We start from the raw sequence: 7,349 nt of genomic DNA on the forward strand, positions 1-7,349 counted from the left end.
TATTGTAGAATCGTGAGTGGCGAGAACGAAGGTGCGATGAAGATGATGCTGAGATGAGTGAAGATTTGCTGGTTCTTAGGGAGATTTCTTTGAAGAATGTTGAATGGTGTGAGCTTGCGAAGAATGAGGAGGTTTCGGTGACTTTCTGTGTGAATTCGAGGTGAAGATTGAAGTGATTTCGGTTGTTGAGAATTGGCGAAGATGGTGGTGAATTGGAGGAGAAACTCGCGGAAGAAGAGAAGTTCGTTACAGGTTTGTTGTGATTTTTTTCTCGGATATTTTTCCGTTACCTTCTGTTATGAATCTCCTCCCCTTTCTCTGTTTTTTTGTAGAGTTGTTTTATGGTGATTGAAGAGTGTTCATGGTGGTGAAGATGAACGGGAAAGGGAGGTCGAAGCATGGCAGAGGAAGAAGATGAATGGAGATTGTGAATGGGGTAGATTCGGATTGAAGGCTACGGTGAAGGTGATGAAGGTGGAAGATTGAAGATGGGAGAATGGAGAGAGAGTTTGTTGAAGATTGAAGAGAGTCAGAGAAGGAAGAGTTTTCAGAATGAAGAATCGGTGATTGATGGAGGTGAAGGTTGAAGAGGTGTGGTGAAGAAGAATGAATCCAGAGAGAGCCGAAGTAGTGATGAGACTCTGTTATATAGTTTTACAGGTTAGTTTCTCCTCTGAATTTCTGTTACTTGGTTCTCTCTGATTCTGTTAATTCAGTTGGGTTAGTTATGAAATCTAGAAGGTAGTTATGAGATGGTTGGGTTAGTTATGAACTGGTCCCAATTCTGTTACAGGTTAGTTGCTGGTAGTTAGGGTTAGTTCTGTTATGCTAGTGACAGTTAGGGAGGGTCAGAAAGTTAGTTAGGTTTACACATGGTTAGGGATTTTGGTTATAAAATTCTGTTAGGTTGCAGTTAGAATGGTAACTGTTTTTTTTGGTATGCAGGATTTTCTTTCAAGAAGTGTATTTGTTTGTGTATGTACTGAAGTAGCTGTGACTGGTTTTCTTGTATGCAGGTGCTTGTTCATGGAGGAAATTTGTGAGCGATGCTTTTGAAAGTGTTTGGATGAAGATCAACATGAAGTTTAGAATCAAAGAAGAACATCGGTTTAGAAATTTTAGAATTTAGGAATTTGATGTAATGGGAATGATTGAAATTGTAATGGTTTAATGATATGAGATTTTTGTAACGGATATGTATAGTGGATTTGTAACGACATTGTAATGGAACTAGAGAATGATTCTTTTTTTGTTAAATTGAGAATAACTTGTAATGGCTTGTGATGGAATTTGAGATAGAATGATATGTACAATGTGATTTATAGGAACTTTTGAATAATGTAAGATGAATCGGATTTTTGTAACGAGTTTGAATAATGAGATTTTCTTTGGACATTTGAATGGTGAAGGAATGATATTGATTTTTGAATGCAAGTGTCGATTTCCCCATATGAATATTGATTCCCATGTAGCTTTGATTTTCCTTGTCTCCCTTTTGCAATTGAAACTAAGGTGTTCCAATATTTAGATTCAAACTTTCATCCAGGTGAATTGTACTGTAAATAGAGGATAGATACAATCTTCAATGAATGAGTGTACCCGATTGATAATCAATCCGTGCTCGCACTTTTAACCTCTCAGAAGCAATCACCTTTCTCCCCTGATGTAGCAGTATTAACGTGGGTCACTAACTTGTAATTGAAAGAGACCAATATTCATGAGCCAAAGACCCTAATTCCATATTTCAACCAACTTATCTGTAGTAGGAACCTTAAACCAGTAAGAACCCGATTCACCAGAGGATTTCTGATCCCATGCTTTTAGATGTTTATTTAATGGATGAATGTGAAATCAATGCGAAATCATGTTAATGCCCTAATGGAGGTATGCAGATGAAATGGGAATTATAAGGCAGTTAAAAATAAGGGATATGACAAATTTGGGGTATGACAGCTGCCCCTATTTAATCGTCTTAAACCTGAAGGTGAGATTGGCGTTAGCCTTTCGAACATTCGAGGTAGAAGAAGATTAAATATCAAAGTACCAGAAATTTGTCCTAAAGAGAAGAAGGTGTAAATGTTATCCTCATTTTTTATTTTGATATTTGCTGGGGAAAGAGAATTTTGTTTTTTTTTTTTGGTGGAAGGATTTATGGATGTAATGGTTGAATGGGGAAAGAGAATAATGACTTGCTGGGGATTGGGAATTGGTTTTACGGTAAGGAATTATGGATGAATGGTGGTTGTCAGGCGAGAACTGACTTCACCGAGGATAAAAAAATGAAAGAAATGATTTGCCAGGGCGAGGACTGGACTTTGAAAAGTGTTTGCCAAGGCGAGAATTGGACTTTGAAGAAAGTTTGCCAATGCGAGAATTGGACTTTGAAGAAAGTTTGCCAATGCGAGAATTGGACTTTGAAAAAAGTTTGCCAAGGCGAGAATTGGGCTTTGAAAAAAGTTTGCCAAGGCGAGAATTGGGCTTTGAAAAAAGTTTGCCAAGGCGAGAATTGGGCTTTGAAAAAAGTTTGCCAAGGCGAGAATTGGACTTTGAAGAATGATTACCAGGACGGGAACTGGATTTTGGGAAACGATTACCAGGACGTGAGCTGGATTTTGAAAATGATTACCAGGACGTGAACTGGATTTTGAAAATGATTACCAGGACGTGAACTGGATTTTGAAAATGATTACCAGGACGGGAACTGGATTTTGACTTGATTTGCCAGGGCGAGAACTGGGCTTTGAAATTGTTCGAAAGTTGGAAGGTAAATGGTTCACAACACGGGGGTTGGGTCTAAAAAGTTTTTCCGTACGGGGGAAGGGACCACGGAGACTAGTGACGACTAGACTCGATCAAAGGACATCGGTAAACATTGGAGATTCACGAAGATGTTGATGCTGGCGAAGCATAAGAATTACATTAATCCCTCAGGCCAAAGGCGGGGTGTAACTCATCAAGAGTGGCAATCGTTCGAATTGCCACACACCAAGTATGGTTATTCAAACGGTTGAAAAATGAGATGGGTTGAATGCCCACCCTCATTCGCACTCTAATCTTCATGCAGCACGCGGGAAATAACCTCGGAGACAACGATTCTGACAAAGAAAGACATTGTGTCTGATCCACACTAGGGAGAGAAGATGACACTTCTTCTGAGGGTATATATGTTACTTCGTACCTTTTGGGCACACACAAACTAGCTTATGCATTGATGTATGTTTGAATTTTTGTATGGCGTAATGATCCACCTTAATGGATATGCTACGTTTTTGAGGATGCAATGTCGTATGCAATGAAAACTATATGCAAAGTGCCAAATAAAGGCATCAGTGTAATAGAGAAGCATGGTTATTGGGGTCCTTTGCTTGTTGTCTTGAGCTACCAACATGAATCGGTGTCGGAAACCCTGTAGTACCAAAGATCATTGGCAACTACACTGAGGGTTGGAATGTAGCTTTGTTGGGGAGGAAGTGACTTCATTTGACTTTCCCTACACCTTGAACTGTTTGGGGATGGTGAGTTTGAGGAGATTCCCTCGATTCACCATGTTGAGGATGAGAAATTCAGACAAGGAGACCAGGTTGGGGAAGTGGAACAACTCCCATGAGAAATAAACTCATGTGCTTGGGGAGAAACCATAGTTCCAGGAGAAATAAACTCCTATGATCGGGAAGAATCAATACAACTCAGAAGATTGTGCCCCAAGATTCGTGAATTATGAAGGGATTTGCCCCAAAGGATCCTTGGAGAGATTTGTCAAATCTCGACGTAACTGCCCCAGATTGGTCGAACCCAAGAGATTCCTCGACTTGATTGCCCCAGATTGATGGAAACTTGAATGGATGCCTCAGTTGACAGAGTCTTCACACAACTTGCCCCTTGGAGTAATCAGCCTTTGGAGTGAATGGCTCATGGAATCGATCAACTTTTCTGCAGTTGTTCATTGTTTGATCTTCCTTGATGTCCAGTGTTTATTCACAAGTAAAAGATATTTGTTTTGAAGATGATAATCCTAATGCAATTCTTATGCTAGCTGTAACACCCCAAATTCTACCCAAAAATATCATGCGAGAAATCAGAGTATTTTAAAAACTATCAACAAGCATTTGGGATATCACATTTACTTCCTATAAACAACTCATAAACAGATACATAACACTTTAATCTCAGAGAAGCACAAAACAACTTATAACAGCTCTTAGACAAACCAACTTCATTTTAATATGCAGCGGAATCATAACATTCGAATTTATAAACAAATCATCTTATTTAATCGGAAACAACTTCAAACATCATAGTACTTCTCATTATCCAATTTGGAACTCAACAACTAAAACATGAACGACATAGAAACAACAATATAGACAACCCCCGAGTGCTACGTATCAGAGCGACACACCAACCAGATACGATGAATCTACAAACTTCCACAGTTATACTTGAGTACCTGCCCATTTCCCATGGTAGGGGAAACATCAGCAGAAGGGGTGAGATATCAAACATTATAAAGGAAAGTATGATAATACATATAGCAAAGATAAAATCATACACAATTCACCACTTCTCAATATGAGCAATTTGCATCACAACAATAATGTTAACTATCAACTATAACAATGTATTCAAGTTTACAAGTATGTCATTCAAGCACATAATAACATATACTTCATAATCACAACGTAAATTAATACAACTATCAACAATGGCAAAACATGGTTCATATATTGCACATATATAAATATATCATTAATACACACACACATATATATATATATATATATATATATATATATATATATATATATATATATATATATATATATATATATATATATATATATATATATATATTTTGCATTCGCATCATATACGTTTCATTTACATATGTCATCAAAATCATGTATCAAACATCACCAAATTTAATTATCACATCTCATGCACACATAACAATCACCTAATCACATAATTACATATATTCAAACATCACATAACTCCAATGTAACTCAATGCAAGACATGTGACTCTATGCATGTGGTACCCAATATGGACCCAAAGTTCCACCGCTTCCGATTCATATAGAATCTAGCCACACTTCAGATCCGGACAAGACCAAAGCCACCAAATGTAAACATATAGTTTACCGCTTTCCGATTCACTCTAGAATCCAAGCCACGCTTGTGTTTCAAAGCAATTCCACCTATGTTTCAAGGCACACTATGATATGAATGTATGTACAATCTCACAAATATATGCAATTAAGATCATCTCTACCATCTTAACTTTCCACATGTCACAATAATTCAACTCTATGAATTATCCACCAATTGTACACAACATTCACAACACACACACATCATTCACATATGAGAGGCCAATTAATCAATTACGATTCACACAATCCAATTAACACTAGTAATCATACTATCTCATGTTAATTCTCATTTTTGTCAATTATACATGAACACACATTTTCAACATCAAGCAATTAGTCATTAGAATTAATGCTAACCAACTAACCATAAAGAATCAATATCAAAACAACATCATTGGCATGACAAGATATATTTCTCAACATACATATTCAAGCCAAAACACAATTACAAACAGTTTCTCAAAATACCGTAATTTACCGATAAACCGAATAATTGGTCCAAGTCCAAGTATATTCCAATCACATAGACTTATTGGAATCAATTCAACTAGTAATTTAACTATCCAATTAATAATTAAACTATATTAATTTCAATTCAACTATTATATTTCTATTCTATTATTTTCCAATTCTATAACAAAACCCATTATTTCACTATCAATGGTTTACTCACAACAAACATAACAATCTAATACACATAGATTATCAATTGCACACAACTTATCACATTTATATCATCACATTCCAACAAATCATCAAATACCCAAAATTGCAACATAGAAGAACATGGATATCAAAGTATAGAATTAAACCCACTATAACATACTATCATACAACCCTTTAGCATGAAAGAACCCCACCCTTACCTTGGCAAATATGAACTCTTTCACCATAGCTCTAAGCTTTTCTCCAAAATAAATCCTTCAAACATAATTTGGAGACACACCTAAAAACCAGTTCGGAAATCAGCTTATCAGACGAACTTAAAATCCTCAAAATCAAAATCGCTCCGGTCAGAACTTACCTCTATGAGTCAGGAACGTTGTGTCAAAACCACGCGACGATCCAACGGTTGGATTGAGAGATACATCCGTTTTGCTAAGGTGACTCAATGCTGAAACTTGCTGCGAAAATGAGGTTTCTTCTAGCTTTTCTCTTCCACCATTGTTCTCTTCCCTTTTGCCTCTTTTCTCTTCTTCCTATTTTTTTCCCCCAAATGAAAATAGTAACCTCTAAAACCCTAACCTTCTCTTACTATCTCACTTATGTCAATTGGGCTTGACCCACCAATCCATCCATTATGTTTCTATCACTTAGGCCCATTTAGTTATATCTCTCTAATAACTCAATTGAGTCAAATACAAACACTCACATAATTAAATACTTAAATAATTATTATATCACATAATAACTAAATAAATAAGTAATTATTAAAAACACCAAATAATATAATTACTAATATAATTAATAAAAATATTAATAAAAATCGGGATGTTACAACTCTCCCCCACTTAGAATATTTTCGTCCTCGAAAATACAATCGACACAACCATTTCATCACCAAAACTACACTTACTCTCTCCAGACTCCCACGAACACAAAGGCATTCCACACCTTCGACCATACAAAGCTTCAAAATACAAGCTCTCAAAAGATCCTTAAGCTATTGAATCGTCTTCTCCGTTTGACCATCAGCTTGCGGATGATAAACAGAACTCAAACACAACTTAATAATCAAAGTACTCTATAAAACTTTCCAAAATCTAGAAGCAAACTTCGGATCTCTATCAGAAACAACACTCGACGGAATACCATGCCAACTCACATTCTTTTCAAAATATAACTTTTCAAGTCTCTCCATCGGATAATTCATGCTTATCGGAATAGAGTGAGCAAAATTCGTCAATCCATCTACAATGACCCAAATTGTCTCACAATTAATCGATGTCCTCGAAAAACCCAAAACAAAATTCATAGAAATGCTATCCCACTTCCACTTAAGAATGGACAACGATTGCATCAAACCAGACGATTTCTGATGTTCAATCTTTGACTTCTGACAAGTCAAACACGAATGCACAAATTCCGCAATATCCTTCTTCATATCGTGCCACCAAAATAACTTTCTCAAGTCTTGATACATCTTAGTAGCACCAGGATAATTACTCAACCACTTTGATGCCCTTCATCCCAAAAA

At 36.5% G+C, this 7,349-nt stretch overlaps 1 long non-coding RNA gene across 1 annotated transcript; it reads right to left on the reverse strand.

Annotated features, from left to right (window-relative positions):
- Nucleotides 1–4,348: 4,348 nt before the first annotated feature.
- Nucleotides 4,349–6,330, reverse strand: LOC131624071 (uncharacterized). Its single transcript, XR_009290445.1, has 3 exons — nt 6,177–6,330; nt 6,019–6,098; nt 4,349–4,447 (listed from the first exon to the last, which is right to left on the reverse strand). It is a non-coding gene; the product is annotated as an uncharacterized LOC131624071 (long non-coding RNA).
- Between the last annotated feature and the right edge of the window lie 1,019 nt (nt 6,331–7,349).

Source organism: Vicia villosa, linkage group LG1 (genome assembly GCF_029867415.1).
Source record: "Vicia villosa cultivar HV-30 ecotype Madison, WI linkage group LG1, Vvil1.0, whole genome shotgun sequence".
In the NCBI taxonomy this organism is placed as follows: domain Eukaryota; kingdom Viridiplantae; phylum Streptophyta; class Magnoliopsida; order Fabales; family Fabaceae; genus Vicia; species Vicia villosa.